Source organism: Coturnix japonica, chromosome 3, assembly GCF_054131305.1.
Source record: "Coturnix japonica strain WE chromosome 3, WE-NBRP24, whole genome shotgun sequence".
In the NCBI taxonomy this organism is placed as follows: domain Eukaryota; kingdom Metazoa; phylum Chordata; class Aves; order Galliformes; family Phasianidae; genus Coturnix; species Coturnix japonica.
Window position 1 is genome coordinate 96,222,806 of NC_140665.1, and position 16,509 is coordinate 96,239,314.

A 16,509-nucleotide genomic window follows, 5' to 3' on the forward strand; every position below is an offset into this window, starting at 1 on the left:
AATTGGTTCGGTTTTCAGCTTTGATTGAAATTCACAGTTTAGAACATTAGCAGAATTAATTTGCTGGAGATTCTTATCTTTCCCAGTTAATTTGAATGAAGTGAGGTATGTAAATGTATGTACTTTGCAAGCTGTTATCTTTGCCATTTCAAAACAAGATTGATTTGAGCAAAAAGCTTTAAAATCCAGTGCTGATGATTGCTGGAGGCCCTGACTGGGGAGGTGGGTTGAGGTTTTGCCTGCGGTTTGTAGGAACAGCTTGATATGGTGTTTTTGCAGAGCTGAGGAGGGAGATGGAGGCAATTTTGACAGCAGCGAATGTCATTTAAAGGCAGAGAGAGCAAAGATGACTTGGCTGCAGGAGGTGGGTAATCCTGGCTCATGTTTTTAATGGAAAATCCAGAGGTGGGAAATAGTATGTGCGAGAACCTGTGGGAAACAAGGCACAGCTGGGAGACAAAGCTGAAGGAGGTCCTGGAGTTCAGGCAGAGCTTTGAGGAGGTACCATGCAGCTGATGCCTTTCAATGTTATGCTGCAGTGTCCTTCCAGTCATACAGACATGGCACACTGTAGAAGGAGACCCTGAGGAGCACAGGTCTGCATGGGCAGGTAGGTGATGTGCCCAGGAACATGATTTTGCATAGGCAGCTGCTCCAGAACAGTCTCCCTATCCCTTCCCTCTCACACACTATTTCTTGCTTTTTCCTTTTGCTCTTTGCCTCCAGTGGGAAACGTGATGGCTGTTTGTTGCTAGACACTGATTTATTTTTAGTGTTGCAGTACACGCATTCACTTCTTCGGCTGAAAGAGATAACTTGACACAGTTTGCTGTTACAGTGGAGTCTAATGGTGCTATGATTAATTCTCAGCATTAAACAGGCTCGCACTCGAGGCAGATGCTGATATTTTTGAGATCGTTTGTCCATCTTTTAGTACTAGCTGTAATTTCCATGCTCAGCATTTATGCCTGCAAAAAGAAGATTTTGTACAATGAAAATGCAATAAGTTTTTTTTGAGCAAGATAAGCATCTGAATACACCCTCTTTCAAGTACAGTTTTAAATCTTCCCTGCTTGTAAAGAAGGGATCTTTGTAAATAAAGAAGGCATGGCAGTGATCCCACTAGGGAAAGGGCTATGGCAAATGTTGCTGGGAAAAGCTTTTGCTTTTCCATGCATGTGGATCTGTTAGTGAGCTCTGTGTTCAGTGATGCTCAGCCTTGCAGATCAGCCCACCAGAAGATGGAGAGGCTGAGACAGAAGACCCGGCTGTTGGCTGGGTGCTCAGGGAAGTGTTCGAGTTACCGTCCCTGGCGGTGTTTGATAAGAAGGTGGATGTGGCACTGAGGGACATGGTCTGGAGCAGTCACAGGCATGGGTTGATGGCTGATGATCTTACTGGTCTTTCCAACCTTAATGATTCTTTGATTCTGTGATTCTCTGGCTGCAGAAAGTCATCATTTCCTGTTCTCAGTGCTTGCTTCCCTCTCCGTGGTAAGATAGAAAGATGAAGGCAGGCTGTCTCCCTCAGTTCACCCTTAAAAGGAAGAGAAACATTGCTGAGCAACTTTAGGGGCCTTCAAGGTCTTCCCTCTGAGGAAACAAAGAGAGCTTTGCCACCAGCTCTGTGGGACAGGCTGCAACATCAAGGCCCTTTAGGGCAGCAGAAATGAAAGAACTTAAAACTGTAAAAGAAAGCTTTAAAGTCCAATGTGTGGGAGTAATACAAAGGACACAAAGCAAGACAAAACAAACGTGTGGCTGCAAAGAGCTTTTTGTTCTACTGCAAATAAAGTAGAAGGCTCTGGGCATAGGGAGAAGTGATATCATGGTATATCTCTCATTGATAAGCTGTTGATGAAGGTGATAAGTACCACTTTTCAACTGTCATATGAATCTTATTTATTCCAGAATTTGAAAAATATCCCAATTAGCATTTCCATTTGATTCCTTGACCACCTCTAAAACCATCTCAAAACAAATGAAGAAACAGCACTTTGCATTGAGAAGCCCTTAAGATTACAGCAAATGCCTCATATCTGAACATCAGAATGAGTATTTTTATCCAAAGTTTGGCACAGGAGTAATCCAGACATTTTTAAAGCACTGAGCACTCAATAGCACCCTCTGAAAGAGAGGTTGTTGAGTTCACTTGAAGACCAACTCATTTATTGTTGTCCTTACAGACTGACTTGGGGACTAAAGCTGGGCTTTAAAATCTTTGCCATAAGCAATTTGCCAAGAGCACAAAGCATCATCACATGGTAGATGTCAACCACAAGGGATGTGATTTCTGAATTCACTGCCAATTGTAGTAAATTTGTCCCTGGTCTCCCAGTGTTTATTGTGAGTCTTAAATGTTCCACCGCTGGTAATATTCCACCAGGCACAAATCAAAGGTATTTTGGAAGGCCAAAGGATGTATGCTGGTAACACCACATCCAAAAGGAAGGTAAGGAGGTTCTGTACTCACAGTTTGTTTTGAATAGCTGTTTTGTTCTTGATTGCACAACCAGAGAGGAAAAAAAATAGGGAAAAAAATGAGCTGTCAGTCAAAGTAAATGTGTTCTGCAGCTTCGCAGGCATTTCTCTCTGGATCAAAAGTCAGTTTGAGAAATAATGATCAATTTCAGCCAAACCAACCAACTTAAGCTTGCAATGAAATGTCTTAATTTTGGCACCTGTGGACAGGGGTGTGAGCGTAAGAAGTGAGGCTGTATTTGTCCCTCTTTACAGTAGTTCATTTTCTCCAAAGCTCTCCTGATGTAGGGGAGATTCAACCAGAAAAACCGTTTCTCCTCCTTGGTAGGATGTGATTCTGTGTTGAGGAAAAAGCTGTAACACAGGGAGATGTGAGCTGGCATCTCTTCCCAACAGCCAACACTCCCATCATGAGAATGGACCCAGGACCTGACCAGTCCCATCCTCTGCAAATCCACCTGCATTCTGTCATGAGACCACTGTGTACCCTCAGCCCAATCTTTAACTTCTTCAAGAAAAAGGAATCAAGTCTAGCAAGGACTTAACTCTTGTTAGTGTTTGTGTATTGCTGCTCTCTGTTGGGTGCTGTGAGAACAGCCCAATTATGTATAATTTGAGTAGGAGTGGTCAAGTTTACAGCAATTAGGGAGGATTAAAGAAGTAAAAACTTATTTCTGTGAGCATTAAGCCTTGAGAAGTTTTCATTTTGTGATAATTAACATGGATATTCTTTTATTTAAACCCAATCACAATGTCACTCGTGTCTGAGCATTGATAATAGTCTTTAGGCACGTCTCCGGTAATAACTTGACAAAATGCAATTGCCCAGATGGGGATTGGAGGGTCTCAGAAGAAGGTGGGTGGCTGGGATGGGAAAGGCTGGCTTTGCAGCCCTGCAGCATGAAGGGAAGAAATGAAACCCCCTTCTCCCATATGGTGCCACAGGGATAATACATGGGGAACAATGCTTTGGACTGGACATTTTCCCTGTCTTTGAGACATATCATCCCTGCTGTATGAATCTTGGACACTTGCCTTGAATGCAAACCCTTTTCTCTTGGAAGAGTCTTGATTTGAGGAGAGAAGATGACTATTATAGAATCAAAAAATCACATAATCTTTTAGGTTGGAAAAGGTCTTTGAAATCGTCAATCATCAACCTATTAGGATGGATAAAATAATTTCCCATATAGAGAACAGCTTCAGTGTATGTTAGGTTACTCATTTTGTTCTCCAGTTCCTGCTAATAGCCTGCAGTCTCAGCCTGTGTTAGAATGATTGATGTCCATACATCTGAATACAGCTGCTGACACATGACTGAATACAGACAACTGACACATCTACTGCAGACATGGCCCAGCCCTGATTTACAAATGGCCAATAATACATTTCTGTGTGCTTAAGAGAAAGTGTAGAACTAAAGTGCTATCTTCCGCCAATAACTTATGCTACAGAACAGTTTCTCTGAGAGCTGGCCCATTACTATGTAAGTGGTGGAATTTTAAGAGCTTTTTCATTTGCATGCATACAGTGCTTACCCTGGGCAGCATACTGAGCAGCCATCCCTGAGCAACACACCACAACCGCTCTCCTTTTCTTTCAGCATCACCCATTCAGCATTAAATCTTCACTAAGCAGATCCATCCAGAGATTACGCGTCCCACACAGTAAAATGAATGGGACTCCACTGAATATGGTTGAGATTGCAAAGGCTGAAATGGTGAATGCCAGAGTTTTCTTTTTTCCTCTTCCCTCTATCTGTAAATCACCATTTTTGGTTTCTAATTTTATTATTATTATTTTAATTTATTTTTCGTTTTTGTCGGATGTTTATTTTTAAGTTCAAAATCTAAAATTGGATTAAAATGCTGGGAAGGTGGCTTTATGGAATAACCTCATGCACTACAGTGATTCCAGATTTACAGGGAGAGGGGCAAGGAAGGAGAAGAATGATCCTAAAATAGCAGGCATTAAAGAGGGGAGTGTGAGAGGCCATGAGCCACTTCCTCTCCAAGAACAAATTCAGGATACATCTTTCTGGGAAAAGAAAGATAACTGTTTGTCTGATGATTATTGGAATGTAAATACAGTGACGTGTTTTACTGCAGAGTGAGACTTGAATTTGAATTTGTAGATGTGTTCTCTTCTCCTGGAAATCCTATTATCAGGATACCTGCAAACCAGTTTCCTCAGTCATTAAATATTCACCAGCCCTGTATCCAGCATAATGGCAGGAGCACATATGTGCCCTTTCAATTCTTCTATACAGGCTGTCCTGTTCGGCAGCCTCATTCCCTGTAATGGAAGACTGGTGGCTTTGTTTCGGCACCTGTCAATGGGAAACTTCACGTAAACACATGTGCTGTTGCTTTCTGTTTACAAATAAGTCCTTCTCTTCTTGGAAGCCATGCATTGCACAGCCCTGGGCTGTGCTTCCTGGCAAGCCGGACAGGCTACCCATTACTCAGCTAGCAAGGAAATGGACTCAGCTTGAGCTCATGTTTCTCAGAGCCAGCACACAGTGCTCAGAGTGAGGCAAAGATTAAACAAAGCTTGTCTTTTTTCCCTGTGCAGCCTGTGACATTTTTTTTTCCCCAGTGCACTGTCTGGCCCTTCCCTGGAACACAGTCAAGACACTGCAGTGATTTCTTTTCGTACAGCAGTGTTGGTAGGACAGACAGGAGGGAAGGCAGATGGATTACTGCTAAAGATGTTGCGAGAGTCTGACTGCAGGTTAGGCACGGATGGCATAAGTGCAATGACAGAACCAATCGATTCCAAGCCAAGTGCAATTGTTGGTGAAACAAATTCTTAAAAATAAAGAAGCCAGGAGACAAAGGCTTGACAAGAGAGGATGATGAAGTGCTTAGATTCAGCAGACTGATACCACCCTGGTGCAGGGAGCCCAGCATCCCTGCCTGGCTGCTGGGAGGATGGAGTCACCTTCAGCCCTTTGTATCTAGTAGAACCCACATGTCTGGACTCCAGATATGAACATATGACCATTTACTGTGTCATTAATAGAAATAATGAGCATTAATAAATCTTTTGTATGGGCCATGAAAGGAGGTTGTGGCGAGGTTGGCCTCTGGTCACCTGTCAGAACAGGTGACAGCAATAGTATGAGAGGTGACGGTCTAAAGTTGCACTAGGGGAGGTTCAGGTTGGATATTAGGGAAAATTCTTTCTTCAAAGAGTGATGATGCACTGGCACAGCTGCCCAGGGAGGTGGTGGAGTCACTGTCCCTGGAGGTGTTCAAGAAGCATGGCGATGTGACACCCAGTGGCATGGTTTAGGGGCATGGGGATGGATGGATGGTTGGACTTGGTGATCTTAGGAATCTTTTCTGACCTCGGTGATTCTATGATTCTATATTAGAAAGCAGTCTGTTCAACAAACAAATAGTAAGAACTGACCATGAAGGAAGGAGCTGTGAAGATGTGCCTCACAGGGCTATTCCCCCGTGGGAAAGTGGAGGAGGCAGCTCTTAGCTGTGCTTGCAAAGCTTGTGAGAATTCTCCTTTGAGATCAAAGATTTGACTCACTGAAGGGTCAAGCCATAGGCCCTGAGAGTATTTTCAGCTCTTCCCCTCTCCCACCGGTACAGCCTGCCCCTCACTCTCATTTTCCTGCTGTATTCACAGCAGTTGGGATTATCTAAGAATTGGCTGCTCTTCCTGACTCCTCAAGACTCATAATTTTCATGTGATCCATGTACATCTACACATCCTTATCTGGGTTTAAAATGATATTACTGCAGAAAAAAATAAAACCAAAAACCAACTCAGCCACACTCACAATTCTGCCTCAGGGATGCATGCTTGGCTCCTTCTATCACTGCCCCATCAGTGACTGCATGCAGCTCTGTCTAGAATGTGGTCACTACATCCTGTCTGGACTGAATTCCTCAGCACATGGAACAAGGAGTTTGTATTACTCTTTTAACCTGTAGCGCATCACATGAAGGTGACCTTGCAATCCCATACACAGGTGCAATAGGACACCAGTGCTGCTACAGATTTTTAGACTTCTTTAGGGTCATGCAGGGCATGGATATTTTTATCTGCCTCTGCAGTGACACCAAGTCTGGTCTGACAAGAGCAAGCTGCTGGATGTGGGTCAAGTTTGAGTCCTGTAAAGATGAGGCAAGTGAATACCTAATCACCATATATTTACTATGACCAAGCGTGTGGCCCTCAGCATAGGAAGGATGCTGAGCTGTTTGAGCAGTCCAGAAGAGAGCCATGAAGATGATCAAAGGGCTGGAGCATCTCTCCTATGTAGAAAAGTCAAGGGAGTTGGGCTTGTTCATTCTCCTAGGAGAAGGGGAGCAGCAAGGGAGAGGAGGGGAGCAGTGTGGAAAGTCACCACTTTAAATCAGCAGAGAACATGTAAGTGAATGAAACAGAGATATTTCCATGTGATTGGTACTAGTTTATGGAGCTTCATGGCTATATTGGAGAGATGAACCATCACTTGCAGTGTATCTCCCCATTACTAGAACAGCAACAGTGCCAGGGACACCAATCAAGGAGACTTATATCACCCAAGCTGCTATTCAGGAAACCATTGCAGGGAACCACTGCTGGCACGTGCTCATGCTTTGTCTGCTTTGTGATTTTGAACAATAACTGTGAAACTGGGTGGAACCAACTGCACTGCTGGACCTCTGGCCTTTCCCCTTTTGTCCAGAGAAGTTCAAGAAATTCCCGTGGACAGCAGCCAAACATCTGTGCTTCCTCTTGTGGGGTGCCAAGCACTGTGCTCCCCTGAGAATCAAGACAAGTATATTTAGACATTGAGATTCAGCAGCTACCAGCGAGTAGGCAAGCACATCTGAGCTGTTGCTCTCGGGGTAGAGAGTTTGCACAAGCTTCAGTGTGTATTTATATCCCAGTCCACATGCATTGGGTCTTGCATACATTAACGTGCTGACAGGCACTACATTTTATAATCTGGGCTTGTTTTTTTGATGCTGATAATTTAAAAAACACAAAAGAAAACCCCCAAAACAACAGGGATATGACCAATGTTGGGCCAGTTTCCTGGCTGAAGCACAGGCATCCTCTGCTACGTGAGATGCCATACAGGTCCCACAGTGTTTACTTGGGTTAGGAGAGCCCAATCAAGATCTGGAGTCTAAGATCTGCAGCTTGAAAACAGCATTTCCAGTGCACAAAACAGAACTACAAAATGACACATTTTTAGTGTTCCCAGCATTTAGTGTTCCCACTCTGAGCTTCATGAAAATGTGTGCCATGAGAGCTACTTCTCTTACCACTAACATCAACACCCAAGGTGCTAACAGCAGTGGAGAAGTACACCAGGATGCAGAAAATGTTTAATTCTGGAGGATCCAACGTGGAGATCTCCATGGAGATTTCTGCCTTGCTTTGTAGAGCAAGGTTTTGCCCTAACCGCATCAACCTCCAGCTCCATTTGTTGTGTTTTCAGCTCAGGACCTCGTTTTCCCAACCAGCAGAGATGTGGGAGCTTGGGAACGCAGCCAGCACCAGGAGAAATATGTCACCTCCTCCTCACAACAGTTTGGAGCACCATGGATGAGTGAGCAGCTCCACGAGGAGCCCACACACCAAAGAACTTCAGAGGTCCCAAAACACAGCATGTTCTTAGAGTCATAGAATCATTAAGGTTGGAAAAGACCTCTAAGATTATCCAGTCCAACTGTCCACCTACCACCAATATTACCCGCTAAACCATGTTCCTAAGCACTACATGTACAGGCTTCTTGAACACCTCCAGTGACAGTGGCTTGGGCAGCCTGCGACAGTGCCCAACCACTCTTTCTGAGAAGTTAGAATTATAGAATCATAGAATCACCAAGGTTGGAAAAGACCCAAAAGATCATCCAGTCCAACCGTTCACCTATTACCAATAGCTCCCACTAAACCATGTCCCTCAACACAACATCCAATCTTTCCTTGAACACCCCCAGGGTTGATGACTCCACCACCTCCCTGGGCAGTAGAACTGGGAATAAGAGGGGGCCTCTACTTTCCAGTTGTGTTATGGGGTCAGTTAGTGGCTGAGAGGGGCTGCTGGGAAAAGCACTTTGCGGGTACTGGTAAATGAGAAATAGTATTAAAAAAAAGAAGGCAACGCAATGACTTGTTGTTTAGATACACTCAGTTTGTCCTTTTGCCCTTTGGAGGGCAGATGGGAAAATAGTACTCCAGCTCTCCTGATGGCTTATCGGGAACACTCTGTGTTCAGGAGATTGCCAAACTCCGGCAGAATTTCTCCAAAGGAGATGGGGAAATCATTGTGACAACCAAGATCCCTACTTATTTGTCTCGTGTCCCCTTCACATGTGTTTTGGATTCTGGGGATACATTTGGGATGACTGTAAGCTGGTTGTTACAGACTGTTCCCTAAGGCTTTTCACCTTGACACTCAGGACAGGATATACAATGCCATTAAAATAACTTGTTACCAAGCTGCTTCTGCTGATCCTTCGCCAGCTTCTTTAGCAATACTTCCCCTCACACTCGCTGTTTGCAATGAGCAGGCATTCCTGCAGTAGAGTTCATCTGGAATCTCAAGTATATTTTTGCAAGCCCTAAAGAAAAGCTGCGTGTCTCCTTAGCAGATTGTAATATTTTGATGTTACCCAGATCACTTGAGCTCTCGTGATTTAAAACTGCCCAGAGTCTTTTGGAAGGAGGCTCATCTCACAAGCGCCCTAAATAATATAAGCTCTGTGCTTGTGATATTTATAACCTTTGCAAAACTTGCCCATTTTCGCCTGCCCTGTTTCCAAAAAGTCCTTGAGCGATGGCATTCTTCATCTTTTGTGTATTTTTCCTTTCGTTCTGAACACTAAGCTTATTTGTAATTGCTGCCATTACTGCTGCTGGTTGCCTTACTAAGCCTTCAAAGTACGCTCAGATTTAAGGGTAGAATTATAATTACAGCATAGGGTTGAGGAGAGAAAGCAGTGCTTGGAAACCGAAAGCACACCCCCAAACACACCAGTGTGCTCCCAGAGACAAGGCAGTGCACTTCAGGGTCATTTCCATTCCATGGAAATGAAACTGTTTTATTTTCCAGTTCCTGAGCGTCCTTCTCAGAAGAGCAGGGAAAGAGGCATGACATCGTGTGCTATTGTTCGTGCCTCCTTACAATGGCTATTCATAGAAGGGAGTTGTTTCAGGGGTCATCCAGCTCCCCTCTAATGGCTACAATGCATCAGATAATTCTGCAGAAGAATCCAAAACAGGCCTACCTCCCAAATACAGGGAGAAAATAGGAGTGTGGCTGTCATTGTAAGAAGCTTACTGGAGTGGCAGAAGTATGCAAACTCTTTGCAATGTTGTGTAACATTGCTCTGCACATGTTGTTCTCCTCCTCCTGCTTCAGCAAATCAACCATTTAATGTAATTATAGCTGCTATTGGCAAAAGACACTGACAGCACTAGCTGGCTTTGGAAGAAAGCTGCTGCTGAGACAGGAGTGCTTTCAGCTCAGACGTTTGGAAAACAACCAGGAAGACACCTCTCCTTCAGCCTTGTGTCACCTGGTGATGAATGGTGAATGATCTTATTGTCCCTTTGGCAACATTTGCCTCTGCATTATAAATAATCATCTGCAATGGCCAAAAATCAGGCATGTCTCCTATCCTGATGCAAGCATATCTGTTATCAGCATCTCTGGCCCCGTTTGCCTTCATGTGGATTCTCACAGACTGAATCCTTAGCATCATTTATAGGGTCATGAAAACTACACCCATGTGGATTCCTGGTTTTGTGGAAGACTCCTTAGGGCAGATATTTGACTGGTATGAGACCTCAGATCCAGACAAAGCATGTTAATATGCTTAAATATGTATTTACTTACATGTGGAATGAGGGTCATAGAATGTTCCAGATTGGAAGGGACCTGAAAGATCTTCAGGTCTAAACCCCACCTGCCATGGGTGGGGATACAACAATATGTGTATATATATATTACTGCTCTCTGGAAAGGTTGGCTTTCACCCACAGCTGTGTGCAAGAGGGACACAGCTTTACTGACCCAGTTTAGATGGCTTTCCAGGGAATGAACTTTGGATATTGTAGCTACTTCTCCAGCTGACCGCAAAAATGGCAGTCCTAGGCAGCAGGTGGGCTTATTTCTCTTCAATTTAAGCATCCAAGGTCCAGTGCCAGGAGTATTTCCTCAAAACCACCATTGCCCTCCTTCACCAGTTTAAACCAGCAGACCTTTTCCTTTGTCCTCTACTAACACCTGTACCATTTATTAGCACCACTTCTCTGTGATCTGATCATGCAGCACTTAAAAGAGTGAACCACCCTGTTCAAGCCTTTGTGTCTTTCTGGACTTATGGTTTCATCTCTCTCCCCTAGAAGCTGTTAGCTTTTGTTGTTGTTGTCCTTGTGTCAGACCCCCCTGATGCCGTACAGGAATGACCTCTGCTTGGTGGGATTTACACAAGGACAATTCCAGTTAATGAGAAGTGACTCAACCCTGGGGACATCTCTTGTCTTTGGGCCCAGCCGACAATTACCTCTGCTTAAAGCAGGACTGAGCTCTCCTCCTTGCTGCTCTTCTGTTTCATGGCTCTGTTTGTGGGTTTCGGAAGAGCAGTGAGATGACAGGTCTTCTCACACACCACTTTGCCATTGCTAACCCCACGGTACATCCCTTCCCATCCTTCTCCAGCCCCAGGCTGGGGGTTGTCAACAGGGCTGTAAATTCATCTCTTTGCTTTCTTGCTTTTCCTGCTGGGTCTGCTTGAGATGAGCCAGTTCTGGTAGTTGTTTTATTATTGTGGTTACCTGGAGAGAGGCTATTTTAACTATAACTGCTCGTTCTCTGCTTGTTTGGAAGGCTTTCTGTGAATGCCTCACACTGAGCTGGACTTTGAAGGAATGCTTAAGTGGAGAAATGTTACATTCTTCCAAGCTTTCGCTCTTTTTTGGGGGGGTCTTTTTCTCCCTCTCCCACTGTGGATGCAACCACTCTGCCCAGAGAAATCTCAGCTGCATGGTGAGAAGTCAGATCAGGATTCCCACACGTGCTACCAGCAGCAGTCTGCCTGTTGAATGTTAAAAGCTGAAACAGAACAGAATTACAGGGTTTCTTTTTTTTTCCCTGAAATATTTAAGCTTTGGTTGAACAGCTGTCTCAGGATTACTCAGATGTGCTTTTGCTGCAGCATCACATGCATTAAAAAATCAGATTAGCTCTGTACGAGCATCTGTATTGAGTGATGGATTGAAACAACTGCACGTCGTGGCAAGTACATGTATGAGGTCTGGTGGAAATCCTGTGCAGGATGTGTTCAGCAATTAAATATGTGGCTGGAAAAGAACAGTAACATTAAGCAAAAGCAAATTTACAGCCACCATTTCTGTTCAGTGGCTTCATTTTTTTTTATTATTAGTTTTTTTATTTATTTCTTGCTGCCAAGGGAGAAATAACAAATCAAAGATTCTAATTAAGGAATTTGTTGTTGTTGCTCAGTGGAAAAAAAAAATAATCTGGTTTGTTTTGTCATGCTTTGTGACACGCACACAGTAAAACACACTGACCTGCATGTTCCCCTGATCTTTGCATAGACTCTGTTAAAGGCATTTATCGCTTGAAGAAGACACAGAGTCACAGAATTGTCTGAGTTGGAAGAGACCCTTATAGGCCATCTAGTCCAACTCTCTGCAGTGAGCAGGGGCACAAACAGCTCCATCAGTGCTCAGAGCACCGTCCAGTCTGACCTTGAGTGTCTGCAGGGATGGAGCATCCACCAGCTCTCTGGACAACCTGTTCCAGTGCTTCACCACCATTATTGTAAATAACTTCATCCTTATATCTACTCTAAATCTCCCCTCTTTGCATTTGAAAGCTTTTCCCTTGTCCTATCACAACAAACCCTGCTAAAGAATTTGTCCCCTTCCTTTTTACAGCCCCCATTTTGATGCTGAAAGGCTGCTCTCAGGTCCCCTGGAACCTTCCCTTCTCCATGCTGAACAGCCCCAGCTCTCAGCCTGTCCTCATAGGAGCAGTGTTCCATCCCTGGGATCATTTTTGTAGCCGTCCTCTGGATACACTCCAACAGATCCATGTCCCTCCTGTACTGAGGACTCCACATCTGGATGCAGTACTCCAGATAGCACTGAGGTCATAAATCACTTTTCCTATTCGGACAAGGTAGGAAGGATTGATATAAAAGAAGTAAAAACCGATACGCGAATTTACTAGTGAAGACACTAACATTCAGACAGTCATGTTCAAACAAGAACCTGGAGGGTTTAACTTTGCAAGCTATCACAGCTTCAGAGAAAAAGCAAAGACACATGGAAATGATGAAGAGGGCAGAAGCAGTTTTGTCTCCCTCCAGTCTCACTGAGGACAGACCACCTAGCCCAGCAGTGCATCTGCTTCTCTTCACTTGCTAAGCTCTGAGCATCATGTTTTCCACCGTGGTGGTGGGACACAAGATGCTCATGGGCTGGTTTAACTGATGTACAAGCTCCATTTGGTGACAACAACCCAAATGTGAACCCAAGAGATCCTCATGCATGAAGTGACTTAAGTAATTCGTTACAAAACTGGCCAGAGGGTCTGAATGAGCCAGCTTATGGCAGGTTTAACACAAGCCATTTGTGGCCTTGACTTGTTTTTTTGGACAAAGTTGTTGTTGCAGTCAGACTTTGCGTTCCTGGCTTGTTGGAGCAGAAAGGCTCAGTACATAAACACAGCGTTTCCTGCAAGAGGCTTTGTTTAGAGATGTCCTGATAGTACAGAAGGAGGTTACTTGGTCATGAGCATGTTTTTAAGGGTTGGGACTGGACAGCCCTGCAGACTTTTTGTCTCTAGTAAAAGCCAGATTTGGGTGGCTGCAGTGGAGGGAAATGGAGTTCAAAGTGTGAGGTCCTGTTTGAGTTTCAGGGTTTGTTCTTATCTCCATGTAGGACAAATGACTGCAGTAAGTAACCAAGAGATGCTGGCAGGATTGGTGTCAGGTTTAGGAGGGGGGATGGCCAGGTCCTTGCCCAGCTCCTGCTGTTAACTTCAGCCTATTTGCTGTGATCCTGGCATAGCACAGCCCTAAAACTCCCACCATCCATGGTGGGGAGGCACTGAGACACTGACAGCAATCTGTGTACAGCGAAGCTGTGTGTGGCACAAAACTTGTATCAGGGAGGAAAGTGGGGAGAAAAAGGGAGAGGAATGCTCAGGATTATTTCTGCCTCATACCCAAGGGTCCCATTTGTTCATGCAAGTATCCTTAGCAGAATGAAGTGCTTTTCATTGAAGCATTTTTCCCACTTACTGGCAACCACTCTGCTCCGATTGACTTTTCTACCTTATCCCTTGAAGCAAGGCTCCAAGGTAAACAAGCAAAAACCTGACAGCTGGAATGCAAAGCTCTAGCTCAGACTGAAAGCTTTTATAAGATCACATTCTGCACATTTCTGTTGTCTGTGATACCAGGAAAGAAAAGAGATTTCCTAATCTCACCAGAGACAGCACCTCGTTTCCCCACATCTGAGCAATCTCCAGCCCACGGCAAAGGCCTCATCCATCCCCATTAGCCATGAGCCTGAGCAGACACACACACAGTTTTCTCCTGGTCTGGATTTCCTACATTTTGGGGTGTAACTTCTTGAGAAATTATTTTCCATTAGAAAAAAAGTAATCCACACAATGAAAATGCTTTGCAAAGCCACCTTCATTTAGCCTGAAATTTTACTTCAAAAGAGAAGACAGTTCACACGATGTTGATGCGCCCAGTTTCAGCATAATTGCAGGATAAAAAATCTTTTTCTTTTAGTTTTGAAGTGGTTTTTATTTATTAATTTATTTGTTTTCCACAGAAATGTACTATTTTACAGCTTAGAATTCAAAATAGAAATCTTGGTGAAATAATAGTTTTGAGAGAGTACTAATGTGGTGAAAACACATCTGAGAATCATCTGTAACTATTTGGAAAAAATAAATATTAAATAATCACATCCCTTAAAATATAAGATTTTGATCCTGGGTACATGTCTATGTGAAGGTCTGTTGGCACGTTTGAGTTAAGATCTTGGTTGATTTCTTCCTAAACAAGGGAAACATCTGAGCAACAACCCACTCCATTGATGGGTGGGTCATAGTATCATTGAATCACTGTCTGCCCCTGGTCAGACCTCTGAGGTGTCAATCACTCTTTTGGAGAAGCAGTTTTTCCAAACATCCACCTTTTAAGATGCAGCTCTCCTTAAAACCAAAGGGATAGAAAAAAAAAATCTTGGTGTGTCTGGAATCACTTTCTTTTCTTCTTCTTTTTTTTCTTTCAGATCTCCTCCCGTCTGTTAGTGAACTTCTACCATCATCCTTACCATACTGACACACTGTGTGGAAAAAAGCTGTATCAGAGTTGTGTTCATATTGCGACTGGCTCTTTGGTCTTCTTTGCACAAACAAAGCTGCTGTCTTTCTATGTGTTTTAGACTGCTTTCTTGGGTCAACTCAGTGCCCTTTGTGCTTGCTTGGTATCTCAGATCAGCTTGAAAAGTAATAAAAAAATAAACTAAATTCTTAATTTCCAGCCAGAGCATCAAAGTAATTTCACAAAACTCCCAGTTTTGCTCAGGGTCTGTAGTAAAAATGGTGAGGAGGGAGGAGGAGGCCGTGAGATGGGAGGATGAAGGAGCTCCACACAAGTGGTGGTCTCCTGGAACATTTCCACTTTAAGAGGTAAAAACTGCTTCTAGCAATGCATCATCTGCGCTCAGCACACAATTGTAGTTGCCATGAACACACCTTAGTACTGTAAACATCTCCCAGCCATGCTGCCATAGGCATGACGTACTCATACAAGAGGAGGCCTCAGTATGCAGAACTGCATCCCATACAGTCAACCTTCCCTCATCCAGGCTCCCCTTCCATTCCTGTCATAAAGAGCCTCTGTTTTTCACCAACAACCTTCAGTGCGCTCCAGATTCAGGCCACGTATCTCATCAGCTGGTGTCTCCCAGTGGAGGGCCGCCATTTTACAGCCCTGCCAGGCCAACATAAAGCAAGCAGCTGTTGGAGGTCTGTACAGACAAAATTCCCCAGCTGCAGCTGTCTGTTCCAATGAATGTTTAGGGGCAGAGGGAATGCAATATGAGAAACACATGCTCAGAGAGGATGGATTCAAAAAGGGTGGTGTGGAAAGGGATTAGGGGAGGTTGTCCCCCTGGCTGCCAGCATGGTGCCATGCTGAGCTATGCCTGTGCCACAGATGACCTATGCTGGATGCTTTATAATCAGAATATTAAATAAATTATGTGAAAAATAGTTTTGTTACAAATATGTTAATGTTCCTGGGTGAAAATCTGAGTCTTAGCATTCAGCTGGTCTTCATGAACATGTGGACCTGGGAGATGTGAGGAGGGTGGCTGGAAGCTCTCTTTTTCACCTTCTCCTTCAATCCTAAGGCTACTGAGCCTTAGGTATAATTTAGAAAGGCTTTTCTAAGCTTTATGCTGACTCCATCTCTAAAGGGTACCCCCTAGTCAAGCTGCCCAGGAACAGGTACCTCCAGGGAAGTGGTGGAGTTACCATCCCTGGAGGTACTCAAGAAAAACATAGATATGTCACTGATAAAGTCATGTACTTTAGTGGACATAGTGGTAGCTGATGTTGGACTTGATCATCTTAGAGGACTTTCTAACCTTAATAATTGTATGATTCTATGGACCAGAGAGCTGTTGTTTTTTGCCCCACCATTGCCTGGGCAGCAGAAGATGGTGAGAAAAACAGGCTGTGGAGGGCTTAGCAAAGAACTGGAGCCTGATCCAGCATGCCTCATCTCTGGAGAAAAGCTTCAGCAACTCCCTTCATTTAGCATGAGGCATGCTGAGGGATGGAAGGAAGAGAGCTTTGTTTATCACCAGCAGTTGGCCCAGAACGGGGGTTCCAAGTGTCTGAGCTTGTACATCTGTAGGGTCTGTGCCTGAATCAGAGCCAGCTGTCTGGGGCTTGCCATGAATTCAGCAGAGAAAGAAACAGACTGTAAGGATGTGATTCAACCCGCGG

General features: G+C 44.1%; 1 long non-coding RNA gene across 3 annotated transcripts; it reads left to right on the forward strand.

Annotated features, from left to right (window-relative positions):
• The first annotated feature begins 228 nt into the window (after positions 1-228).
• On the forward strand, positions 229-15,034 carry LOC146761591 (uncharacterized). 3 transcript variants are annotated; one of them, XR_014944296.1, is made up of 3 exons: positions 229-364; positions 12,405-12,648; positions 14,784-15,034. It is a non-coding gene; the product is annotated as an uncharacterized LOC146761591 (long non-coding RNA). The 3 variants fall into 3 exon arrangements; XR_014944298.1 differs by lacking the exon at positions 229-364 and adding an exon at positions 416-610; XR_014944297.1 differs by lacking the exon at positions 229-364 and adding an exon at positions 10,381-10,603.
• Positions 15,035-16,509: the final 1,475 nt, after the last annotated feature.